The following is a 13,342-nucleotide window of genomic DNA, read 5'->3' on the forward strand; positions in this document are numbered from 1 at the left end:
TCTGAAACTGGACTCACAGGAGAGGTTCAAATCATAGAATGTTAGAGTATCAGTCCTCTTTTACTTAAGTCGGCATTGTGCCTTTTGTATTAAATTCGGTTGCAATTTCTGTGTTTCATCGTCAACTAGAAGGTCCAAGGGATACAGTAATCCTGAAGTGAAGCATCGGAATCTAAAACTGGACTCACAGGAGAGGTTCAAATCATAGAAAGTTAGAGTGTCAATCCTCTTTTACTTAAGTCGGCATTGTGCCTTTTGTATTAAATTCCGATGCGATCTCTGTGCTTCATCGTCAATAAGAAGGTGCAATGTATACAGTAAACCTGAAGTGAAACATCGGAATCTAAAACTGGACTCACAGGAGAGGTTCAAATCAAAGATAGTGAGAGTGTCAGTCCTCTTGTACTTAAGTCGGCATTGAGCCATTTGTATTAAATTCGGATGCAATTTCTGTGTTTCATCGTCAATAAGAAGGTCCAAGGGATACAGTAATACTGAAGTGAGGCATCGGAATCTAAAAGTGGACTCACAGGAGAGGTTTAAATCATAGAAAGTGAGAGTGTCAGTCCTCTTGTAATTAAGACGGCAATTTGCCATTTGTATTAAATTCGGATGCAATTTCTGTGTTTCATCGTCAATAAGAAGGTCCAAGGGATACAGTAAACCTGAAGTGAAGCATCGGAATCTAAAACTTTACTCACAGGAGAGGTTCAAATCATAGAAAGTTAGAGACTCACTCCTCTTGTACTTTAGTCGGTATTGTGCCTTTTGTATTAAATTCGGATGCAATATCTGTGTTTCATCGTCAATGAGAAGGTCCAAGGGATACAGTAAACCGAAGTGAAGCATCGGAATCTAAAACTGGACTCACAGGAGATGTTCAAATCATAGAAAGTTAGAATGTCAGTCCTCTTGTACTTAAGTCGTTATTGTGCCTTTTGTATTAAATTCGGATGCAATTTCTGTGTTTCATCGTCAATAAGAAGGTGCAAGGTATACAGTAATACGAAAGTGAAGCATCGGAATCTAAAACTGGACTCACAGGAGGGGTTCAAATCATAGAAAGGTGGAGTGTCAGTCCTTTTGTTCTTAAGTCGGCTTTGTGCCTTTTGAATTTAATTCCGATGCCATTTCAGTGTTTCATTGTCAATAAGAAGGTGCAAGGGATACAGTAAACCTGAAGTGAAGCATCGGAATCTAAAACTGGACTCACAGGAGAGGTTTAAATCATAGAAAGTGAGAGTATGAGTCCTCTTTTACCTAAGTCGGCATTGTGATTTTTGAATTTAATTCCGATGCAGTTTCTGTGTTTCATCGTCAATAAGAAGGTCCAAGGGATACAGTAAACCTGAAGTGAAGCATCGGAATCTAAAACTGGACTCACAGAAGAATTTCAAATCATAGAAAGTGAGAGTTTAAGTCCTCTTGTACTTAAGTCGGCATTGTGCCATTTGTATTACATTCGGATGCAGGTTCTGTGTTTCATCGTCAATAAGGAGGTCCAAGGGATACAGTAAACCTAAAGTGAAGCATCGGAATCTAAAACTGGAGCCACAGAAGAGATTCAAATCAAAGTAAGTTAGTGTCACTCCTCTTGTACCTAAGTCGGCATTGTGCCTTTTGTATTAAATTTGGATGCAATTTCTCTGTTTCATCGTCAATAAGAAGGTCCAAGGGAGACAGTAATCCTGAAGTGAAGCATCGGAATCTAAAACTGGACTCACAGGAGAGGTTCAAATCATAGAAAGTGAGAGGGTCAGTCCTCTTGTACTTAAGTCGGCATTGTGCCTTTTGAATTTAATTCCGATGCAATTTTTGTGTTTCATCGTCAATAAGAAGGTCCAAGGGATACAGTAAACCTGATGTGAAACATCGGAATCTAAAACTGGACTCACAGGAGGGGTTCAAATCATAGAAAGTGAGAGTGTCAGTCCTCTTATACTTAAGTCGGCATTGTGCCTTTTGAATTTAATTCCGATGCAATTTCTGTGTTTCATCGTCAATAGGAAGGTCCAAGGGATACAGTAAACCTGAAGTGAAACATCGGAATCTAAAACTATACTCACAGAAGAGGTTCAAATCATAGAAAGTGAGAGTGTCAGTCCTCTTTTACTTAAGTCGGCATTGTGAATTTTGAATTTAATCCCGATGCAATTTCTGTGCTTCATCGTCAATAGGAAGGTCCAAGAGATACAGTAAACCTGAAGTGAAGCATCGGAATCTAAAACTGGACTCACAGGAGACGTTCGAATCATATAAAGTGAAAGTGTCAGTCCGCTTGTACTTAAGTCGGCATCTTGATATTTGTATTAAATTCGGATCCAATTTCTGTGTTTCATTGTCAATAAGAAGGTCCATATCCCACGGTAAACCTGAAGTGAAGCATCGGAATCTATAACTGGACTCACAGGAGAGGTTCAAATCATCGAAAGTTAGAGTGTCAGTCCTCTTTTACTTAAGTCTGCATTGTGCCTTTTGTATTAAATTCCGATGCAATTTCCGTGTTTCATCGTCAATAAGAAGGTGCAAGGTATACATTAAACCTGAAGCGAAGCATCGGAATCTAAAACTGTACTCACAGAAGAGGTTCAAATCATAGAAAGTGAGAGTGTCAGTCCTCTTTTACTTAAGTCGGCATTGTGAATTTTGAATTTAATCCCGATGCAATTTCTGTGCTTCATCGTCAATAAGAAGGTCCAAGAGATACAGTAAACCTGAAGTGAAGCATCGGAATCTAAAACTGGACTCACAGGAGACGTTAAAATCATAGAAAGTGTGAGTGTCAGTCCTCTTGTACTTAAGTCGGCAATGTGCCATTTGTATTACATTCGGATGCAGTCTCTGTGTTTCATCGTCAATAAGAAGGTCCAAGAAATACAGTAAACCTGAAGTGAAGCATCGGAATCAAAAACTGGACTCACAGGAGAGGTTCAAATCATAGAAAGTGAGAGTGTCAGTCCTCTTGTAATTAAGACGGCATTATGCCATTTGTATTAAATTCGGATGCAATTTCTGTTTTTCATCGTCAATATGAAGGTCCAAGAGATACAGTAAACCTGAAGTTAAGAATCGGAATCTAAAACTGGACTCACAGGATAGGTTCAAATCATAGAAAGGTAGAGACTCCTCTTGTACTTAAGTCGGTATTGTGCCTTATGTATTAAATTCGGGTGCAATTTTTGTGTTTCTTCGTCAATAAGAAGGTCCAAGGGATAAAGTAAACCTGAAGTGAAGCATCGGAATCTAAAACTGGAGTCACAGGAGAGATTCAAATCATAGAAAGTGAGAGGGTCAGTGCTCCTGTAATTAAGAGGGAATTATGCCATTTGTATTGAATTCGGATGCAATTTCTGTGTTTCATCGTCAATAAGAAGGTCCAAGGGCTAAAGTAAAACTGAAGTGAAGCATCGGAATCTAAAACTGGACTCACAGGAGAGGTTCAAATCATCGAAAGTTAGAGTGTCAGTCCTTCTGTACTTAAGTCGGCTTTGTGCCTTTTGAATTTAATTCCGATGCAATTTCTGTGTTTCATCGTCAATAAGAATGTCCAAGGGATACAGTAAACCTGAAGTGAAGCATCGGAATCTAAAACTGGACTCGCAGAAGGGGTTCAAATCATAGAAAGTGAGAGTGTCAGTTATCTTGTACTTAAGTCGGCATTGTGCCATTTGTATTAAATTCGGATGCAGTTTCTGTGTTTCATCGTCAATAAGAAGGTCCAAGGGATACAGTAAACCTGAAGTGAAGCATCGGAATCTAAAACTGGAGTCACGGGAGAGATTCAAATAATAGAAAGTTAGAGTGTCACTCCTCTTGTACTTAAGTCGGTATTGTGCCTTTTGTATTAAATTCGGTTGCAATTTCTGTGTTTCATCGTCAACTAGAAGGTCCAAGGGATACAGTAATCCTGAAGTGAAGCATCGGAATCTAAAACTGGACTCACAGGAGAGGTTCAAATCATAGAAAGTTAGAGTGTCAATCCTCTTTTACTTAAATCGGCATTGTGCCTTTTGTATTAAATTCCGATGCGATCTCTGTGCTTCATCGTCAATAAGAAGGTGCAATGTATACAGTAAACCTGAAGTGAAACATCGGAATCTAAAACTGGACTCACAGGAGAGGTTCAAATCAAAGATAGTGAGAGTGTCAGTCCTCTTGTACTTAAGTCGGCATTGAGCCATTTGTATTAAATTCGGATGCAATTTCTGTGTTTCATCGTCAATAAGAAGGTCCAAGGGATACAGTAATACTGAAGTGAGGCATCGGAATCTAAAAGTGGACTCACAGGAGAGGTTTAAATCATAGAAAGTGAGAGTGTCAGTCCTCTTGTAATTAAGACGGCAATTTGCCATTTGTATTAAATTCGGATGCAATTTCTGTGTTTCATCGTCAATAAGAAGGTCCAAGGGATACAGTAAACCTGAAGTGAAGCATCGGAATCTAAAACTTTACTCACAGGAGAGGTTCAAATCATAGAAAGTTAGAGACTCACTCCTCTTGTACTTTAGTCGGTATTGTGCCTTTTGTATTAAATTCGGATGCAATATCTGTGTTTCATCGTCAATGAGAAGGTCCAAGGGATACAGTAAACCGAAGTGAAGCATCGGAATCTAAAACTGGACTCACAGGAGATGTTCAAATCATAGAAAGTTAGAATGTCAGTCCTCTTGTACTTAAGTCGTTATTGTGCCTTTTGTATTAAATTCGGATGCAATTTCTGTGTTTCATCGTCAATAAGAAGGTGCAAGGTATACAGTAATACGAAAGTGAAGCATCGGAATCTAAAACTGGACTCACAGGAGGGGTTCAAATCATAGAAAGGTGGAGTGTCAGTCCTTTTGTTCTTAAGTCGGCTTTGTGCCTTTTGAATTTCATTCCGATGCCATTTCTGTGTTTCATTGTCAATAAGAAGGTGCAAGGGATACAGTAAACCTGAAGTGAAGCATCGGAATCTAAAACTGGACTCACAGGAGAGGTTTAAATCATAGAAAGTGAGAGTATGAGTCCTCTTTTACCTAAGTCGGCATTGTGATTTTTGAATTTAATTCCGATGCAGTTTCTGTGTTTCATCGTCAATAAGAAGGTCCAAGGGATACAGTAAACCTGAAGTGAAGCATCGGAATCTAAAACTGGACTCACAGAAGAGGTTCAAATCATAGAAAGTGAGAGTGTAAGTCCTCTTGTACTTAAGTCGGCATTGTGCCATTTGTATTACATTCGGATGCAGGTTCTGTGTTTCATCGTCAATAAGGAGGTCCAAGGGATACAGTAAACCTAAAGTGAAGCATCGGAATCTAAAACTGGAGCCACAGGAGAGATTCAAATCAAAGTAAGTTAGTGTCACTCCTCTTGTACCTAAGTCGGCATTGTGCCTTTTGTATTAAATTTGGATGCAATTTCTCTGTTTCATCGTCAATAAGAAGGTCCAAGGGAGACAGTAATCCTGAAGTGAAGCATCGGAATCTAAAACTGGACTCACAGGAGAGGTTCAAATCATAGAAAGTGAGAGGGTCAGTCCTCTTGTACTTAAGTCGGCATTGTGCCTTTTGAATTTAATTCCGATGCAATTTTTGTGTTTCATCGTCAATAAGAAGGTCCAAGGGATACAGTAAACCTGATGTGAAACATCGGAATCTAAAACTGGACTCACAGGAGGGGTTCAAATCATAGAAAGTGAGAGTGTCAGTCCTCTTATACTTAAGTCGGCATTGTGCCTTTTGAATTTAATTCCGATGCAATTTCTGTGTTTCATCGTCAATAGGAAGGTCCAAGGGATACAGTAAACCTGAAGTGAAACATCGGAATCTAAAACTATACTCACAGAAGAGGTTCAAATCATAGAAAGTGAGAGTGTCAGTCCTCTTTTACTTAAGTCGGCATTGTGAATTTTGAATTTAATCCCGATGCAATTTCTGTGCTTCATCGTCAATAGGAAGGTCCAAGAGATACAGTAAACCTGAAGTGAAGCATCGGAATCTAAAACTGGACTCACAGGAGACGTTCGAATCATATAAAGTGAAAGTGTCAGTCCGCTTGTACTTAAGTCGGCATCGTGATATTTGTATTAAATTCGGATCCAATTTCTGTGTTTCATTGTCAATAAGAAGGTCCATATCCCACGGTAAACCTGAAGTGAAGCATCGGAATCTATAACTGGACTCACAGGAGAGGTTCAAATCATCGAAAGTTAGAGTGTCAGTCCTCTTTTACTTAAGTCTGCATTGTGCCTTTTGTATCAAATTCCGATGCAATTTCCGTGTTTCATCGTCAATAAGAAGGTGCAAGGTATACATTAAACCTGAAGCGAAGCATCGGAATCTAAAACTGTACTCACAGAAGAGGTTCAAATCATAGAAAGTGAGAGTGTCAGTCCTCTTTTACTTAAGTCGGCATTGTGAATTTTGAATTTAATCCCGATGCAATTTCTGTGCTTCATCGTCAATAAGAAGGTCCAAGAGATACAGTAAACCTGAAGTGAAGCATCGGAATCTAAAACTGGACTCACAGGAGACGTTAAAATCATAGAAAGTGTGAGTGTCAGTCCTCTTGTACTTAAGTCGGCAATGTGCCATTTGTATTACATTCGGATGCAGTCTCTGTGTTTCATCGTCAATAAGAAGGTCCAAGAAATACAGTAAACCTGAAGTGAAGCATCGGAATCAAAAACTGGACTCACAGGAGAGGTTCAAATCATAGAAAGTGAGAGTGTCAGTCCTCTTGTAATTAAGACGGCATTATGCCATTTGTATTAAATTCGGATGCAATTTCTGTTTTTCATCGTCAATATGAAGGTCCAAGAGATACAGTAAACCTGAAGTTAAGAATCGGAATCTAAAACTGGACTCACAGGATAGGTTCAAATCATAGAAAGGTAGAGACTCCTCTTGTACTTAAGTCGGTATTGTGCCTTATGTATTAAATTCGGGTGCAATTTTTGTGTTTCTTCGTCAATAAGAAGGTCCAAGGGATAAAGTAAACCTGAAGTGAAGCATCGGAATCTAAAACTGGAGTCACAGGAGAGATTCAAATCATAGAAAGTGAGAGGGTCAGTGCTCCTGTAATTAAGAGGGAATTATGCCATTTGTATTGAATTCGGATGCAATTTCTGTGTTTCATCGTCAATAAGAAGGTCCAAGGGCTAAAGTAAAACTGAAGTGAAGCATCGGAATCTAAAACTGGACTCACAGGAGAGGTTCAAATCATCGAAAGTTAGAGTGTCAGTCCTTCTGTACTTAAGTCGGCTTTGTGCCTTTTGAATTTAATTCCGATGCAATTTCTGTGTTTCATCGTCAATAAGAATGTCCAAGGGATACAGTAAACCTGAAGTGAAGCATCGGAATCTAAAACTGGACTCGCAGAAGGGGTTCAAATCATAGAAAGTGAGAGTGTCAGTTATCTTGTACTTAAGTCGGCATTGTGCCATTTGTATTAAATTCGGATGCAGTTTCTGTGTTTCATCGTCAATAAGAAGGTCCAAGGGATACAGTAAACCTGAAGTGAAGCATCGGAATCTAAAACTGGAGTCACGGGAGAGATTCAAATAATAGAAAGTTAGAGTGTCACTCCTCTTGTACTTAAGTCGGTATTGTGCCTTTTGTATTAAATTCGGATGCAATTTCTCTGTTTCATCGTCAATAAGAAGGTCCAAGGGATACAGTAACCCTGAAGTGAAGCATCGGAATCTAAACTGGACTCACAGGAGCGGTTGATATCATAGAAAGTTAGAGTCTCAGACCTCTTGTACTGAAGTCGGCATTGTGCCTTTTGAATTTAATTCCGATGCAATTTCTGTGTTTCATCGTCAATGAGAAGGTCCAAGGGATACAATAAACGTGAAGTGAAGCATCGGAATCTAAAAGTGGACTCACAGGAGAGGTTCAAATCATAGAAAGTGAGAGCGTCAGTCCTCTTGTACTTAAGTCGGCATTGTGCCATTTGTATTAAATTCGGGTGCAGTTTCTGTGTTTCATCGTCAATAAGAAGGTCCAAGGGATACAGTAAACCTGAAGAGAAGCATCGGAGTCTAAAACTGGACTCACAGGAGAGGTTCAAATCATAGAAAGTTAGAGTGCCACTCCTCTTGTACTTAAGTCGGCATTGTGCCTTTTGTATTAAATTCGGATGCAATTTCTGTGTTTCATCGTCAATAAGAAGGTCCAAATGATACGGTAATCCTGAAGTGAAGCATCGGAATCTAAAACCGGACTCACAGGAGAGGTTCAAATCTTAGAAAGTGAGAGGGTCAGTCCTCTTGTAATTAAGAGGGAATTATGCCATTTGTATTAAATTTGGATGCAATTTCTGTGTTTCATCGTCAATAAGAAGGTTCAAGGGATAAAGTAAAACTGAAGTGAAGCATCTGAATCTAAAACTGGACTCACAGGAGAGGTTCAAATAATCGAAAGTTAGAGTGTCAGTCCTCCTTTACTTAAGTCGGCATTGTGCCTTTTGTATTAAATTCCGATGCAATTTCTCTGTTTCATCGTCAATAAGAAGGTGCAAGGTATACATTAAACGTGAAGTGAAGCATCGGAATCTAAAACTGGACTCACAGGAGAGGTTTAAATCATAGAAAGTTAGAGTGTCAGTCCTTTTGTACTTAAGTCGGTTTGTGCCTTTTGAATTTAATTCCGATGCAATATCTGTGTTTCATCGTCAATAAGAAGGTCCAAGGGATACAGTGAACCTGAAGTGAAGCATCGGAATCTAAATCTGGACTCACAGGAGAGATTCAAATCATAGAAAGTGAGAGTGTCAGTCCTCTTTTACTTAAGTAGGCATTGTGCTTTTTGAATTTACTTCCGATGCAATTTCTGTGTTTCATCGTCAATAAGAAGGTCCAAGGGAAACAGTAAACCTGTAGTGAAGCATCGAAATCTAAAACTGGACTCACAGGAGAGGTTCAAATCATAGAAAGTGAGAGTGTCAGTCCTCTTGTACTTATGTCAGCATTGTGCCATTTGTATTAAGGGGATACGGAATCGGATTTTGGGTTAAAAAATCGAATTTTTTTTTTATTGGCGTATTATATTCTGCCATGTTTCCTCTTTAAAATGACGTATCATACATAGCTCTACTACAATTATAACTATTTTATTTTTATATATTTGTGAGATCGGGTAATGCGCTTTAGTTATACACGTCTCTCGTGGCTGACCATGAACTTTTTGGCAGTACCTTTAAAGTGACATGAATTCAAATATCCCGGTTTCCAGCGACTATTTATACACTAGTTGCCCGAAAATGTTTCTCTCTGGTTTCCTCAAGTTACTCTTTGACTTTGTGGCGGGACTGTTTTGTAAACAGTGTGATATAAGAAAGTAGTTGTTGTTGAGTTATTTCGTATTTAGTGCTTCATTTTTCGCAGTGAAAATGCCTAGAGCTAAAGCAAAAGTATTTAAAAAGCGTGTGAACTGGCAAAAGAAAAGAAATAATGATTCATTAGCAAAGCAAAGCAGTTCATCATCATCACTGTTGGAAAATGTGAATCCACTTATTACTGATTTGCCGAACGAACTTACACCAAATGAAAACAGTGCTTCTCATAAAAAACTAAGAGATTTGGAAGAGAAATATAATTTACTTGATAGAGGGAATGAAGTTTTTGAACTCATTGATACGAATATATTGTGTGAAGCTCTTGAAAACAGTTTGTGCTGCAAAAAATGTCATGGAAACGTTTCTCTGAAAGTAGAATCCCATGTTGGCCTGGCTGCCCAGTTTAATTTAATATGCAGTGTTTGTAAATACAGCTGTAAGTTTCCAAGTTCGGTTTCAGTAACTGTAAATAATGGATACAAGAAAACTGAACTTTATAGTGTAAATATTAGGTTAGTTTATGGATTGCGAGCAATTGGTAAGGGCAAAGCAGCTGGTGGTATGCTATGTGGTGTTCTAAATCTTCCAAGTGCACCTTCAAAGTTTGAAGCTTACAATTATGTACTAGGATCTGCAGTTGAAGATGTAGCACAGAAGTCAATGCAGGTTGCTGTGGAAGAAGCAGTGGAAGAAAATGACGGCAGTCGTGACCTCACAGTGGCGTTTGATGGCACGTGGCAGAAAAGGGGCCACACCTCCAACAATGGTGTTGTAACAGCAACTACTGTTGATACTGGCATGGTTATTGATGTAGCAATAATGTCTAAATACTGTAGGTGCACAGGCAGGCTGAAAAATGAACACAGTGATGACTGTATTGCTAATTATTATGGTAGTAGTGGTGGCATGGAGGTTGCTGGGGTGAAGAAAATTTTTCATCGCTCTTCACAGTGGTATAATGTTCGCTATGTCAAATATCTGGGAGATGGTGACTCTAAAGCATTCAAAGAAGTTTTGGAAAGCAAACCATATGGGAACAGTGTAAATATAAGCAAACTTGAATGTATAGGACATGTGCAGAAGAGAATGGGTGCCAGGCTGAGAAGGTTAAAATCAGTTATGAAAGGGAAAAAACTAGATGATGGGAAAACCTTGGATGGCAGAGGAAGATTGACTGATTCCATAATAGACCACATTCAGAACTGCTATGGCCTTGCAATCAGGCAAAATACAGGCAATCTTGAAGAAATGAGGAGAGCTATATGGGCTTTATATTTCCACACCGCATCCACGGATGAGCATCCACAACATGGTTTGTGCCCCAAAGGTGAAAACAGCTGGTGTAAATACAATAGGGGACTAACAACAGGAGAGAAATACATTCACCACCACAGTCTACCATCAGCCATCATGGCAGAAATAAAGCCCATTTTCAGAGATCTGGCTGACAGAAGTCTTCTGATGAAATGTCTTCACGGAAAAACGCAGAACCCCAACGAGTGCTTGAATAGTGTGATATGGCATCGTCTCCCAAAAACAGTGTTTGTCGGAATTAATACACTACATTTTGGTGTGTATGATGCTGTGGCAACCTTCAATCTTGGAAATATAACTAAATGCCAGGTCCTTCAAAAGTTGGGTATGTGTGTTGGTTCCCGTACGGTACGTGCTATGTTCTTTTTAGATCAGCACAGACTAAGGCATGCTGATAATATAATCAAGACATTAGTGAAAAAAGCAAGACAGGTGCAGAGGGGTGCCAAAAGAAGACTTGAAGATGATTATGAAGACTGTGAAGGGGGTATTAGCTACGGATCAGAAATGTTTTAATCTTCTTTCTCCGTTTCCCGTAAGTTTACTTTTTACTTCATCTAGGAACATTATCTCAGGTACTGGTCAACCTAGAAGTCTGAAATTTTTATGACGTAGTGACATAGGTCCCTATTACATACTGAAACAACGATTTTTTAATTACTTGATTTACAAAAGACTTAGGGGTGATAGTCTAGTAAAAAGCGATGGAAAAAATTTACTTAAAAATAAATGTACAATATCTCTGTAAGAAAATACTTTGACAATAAACTGTTGTTTCAGTATTGTTGTAACATATGAATGCACATACAGTAAAATTTTTACCTCTCTGTCTCCAGTAGTTTGTGAGAAAATGTTCCCTATAGTAGGCATATATTAACATTGCGGGGATAGGTGATTCCGTATCCCCTTAATTTCGGATGCAGTTTCTGTGTTTCATCGTCAATAAAAAGGTCCAAGGGATACAGTAAACCTGAAGTGAAGCATCGGAATCCAAAATTGGACTCACAGGAGAGAATCAAATCATAGAAAGTTAGAGAGTCACTCCTCATGTACTTAAGTCGATATAGTGCCTTTTGTATTAATTTCGGATGCAATTTCTGTGTTTCATCGTCATTAAGAAGGTGCAAGGGATACAGTAAACCTTATGTGAAACATCGGAATCTGAAACTGGACTCACAGGAGAGGTTCAAATCATAGAATGTTAGAGTATCAGTCCTCTTTTACTTAAGTCGGCATTGTGCCTTTTGTATTAAATTCGGATGCAATTTCTGTGTTTCATGGTCAACTAGAAGGTCCAAGGGATACAGTAATCCTGAAGTGAAGCATCGGAATCTAAAACTGGACTCACAGGAGAGGTTCAAATCATAGAAAGTGAGAGTGTCAGTCCTCTTGTACTTAAGTCGGCATTGAGCCATTTGTATTAAATTCGGATGCAATTTCTGTGTTTCATCGTCAATAAGAAGGTCCAAGGGATACAGTAATCCTGAAGTGAAGCATCGGAATCTAAAACTGGACTCACAGGAGAGGTTCAAATCATAGAAAGTTAGAGTGTCAGTCCTCTAGTACTTAAGTCGGCATTGTGCCTTTTGAGTTTAATTCCGATGCAATTTCTGTGTTTCATCGTCAATAAGAAGGTCCAAGGGATACAGTAAACCTGATGTGAAACATCAGAATCTAAAACTGGACCCACAGGAGAGGTTGAAATCATAGAAAGTGAAAGTGTCAGTCCTCTTGTACTTAAGTAGGCATTGTGCCTTTTGAATTTAATTCCGATGCAATTTCTGTGTTACATCGTCAATAGGAAGGTCCAGGAGATACAGTAAACCAGAAGTGAAACATCGGAATCTAAAACTATACTCGCAGGAGAGGTTCAAATCATAGAAAGTGAGAGTGTCAGTCCTCTTTTACTTAAGTCGGCATTGTGAATTTTGAATTTAATTCCGATGCAATTTCTGTGTTTCATCGTCAATAAGAAGGTCCAAGAGATACAGTATACCTGAAGTGAAGCATCGGAATCTAAAACAGGACTCACAGGAGACGTTCAAATCATAGAAAGTGAGAGTGTCAGTCCGCTTGTGCTTAAGTCGGCATTGTGATATTTGTATTAAATTCGGATGCAATTTCTGTGTTTCATTGTCAATAAGATGGTCCATGTCCCACAGTAAACCTGAAGTGAAGCATCGGAATCTATAACTGGACTCACAGGAGAGGTTCAAATCATCGAAAGTTAGAGTGTCAGTCCTCTTTTACTTAAGTCTGCAATGTGCCTTTTGTATCAAATTCCGATGCAATTTCCGTGTTTCATCGTCAATAAGAAGGTGCCAGGTATACATTAAACCTGAAGTGAAGCATCGGAATCTAAAACTGGACTCACAGGAGAGGTTCAAATCATAGAAAGTGAGAGTGTCAGTCCTCTTTTACTTAAGTCTGCATTGTGCCTTTTGAATTTAATTCCGATGCCATTTCTGTGTTTCATTGTCAATAAGAAGGTGCAAGGGATACAGTAAACCTGAAGTGAAGCATCGGAATCTAAAACTGGACTCACAGGAGAGGTTCAAATCATAGAAAGTGAGAATGTCAGTCCTCTTTTACCTAAGTCGGCATTGTGCTTTTTGAATTTAATTCCGATGCAGTTTCTGTGTTTCATCGTCAATAAGAAGGTCCAAGGGATACAGTATACCTGAAGTGAAGCATCGGAATCTAAAACTGG

The sequence above is a fragment of the Schistocerca piceifrons genome, chromosome X, assembly GCF_021461385.2.
Source record: "Schistocerca piceifrons isolate TAMUIC-IGC-003096 chromosome X, iqSchPice1.1, whole genome shotgun sequence".
Taxonomy (NCBI): domain Eukaryota; kingdom Metazoa; phylum Arthropoda; class Insecta; order Orthoptera; family Acrididae; genus Schistocerca; species Schistocerca piceifrons.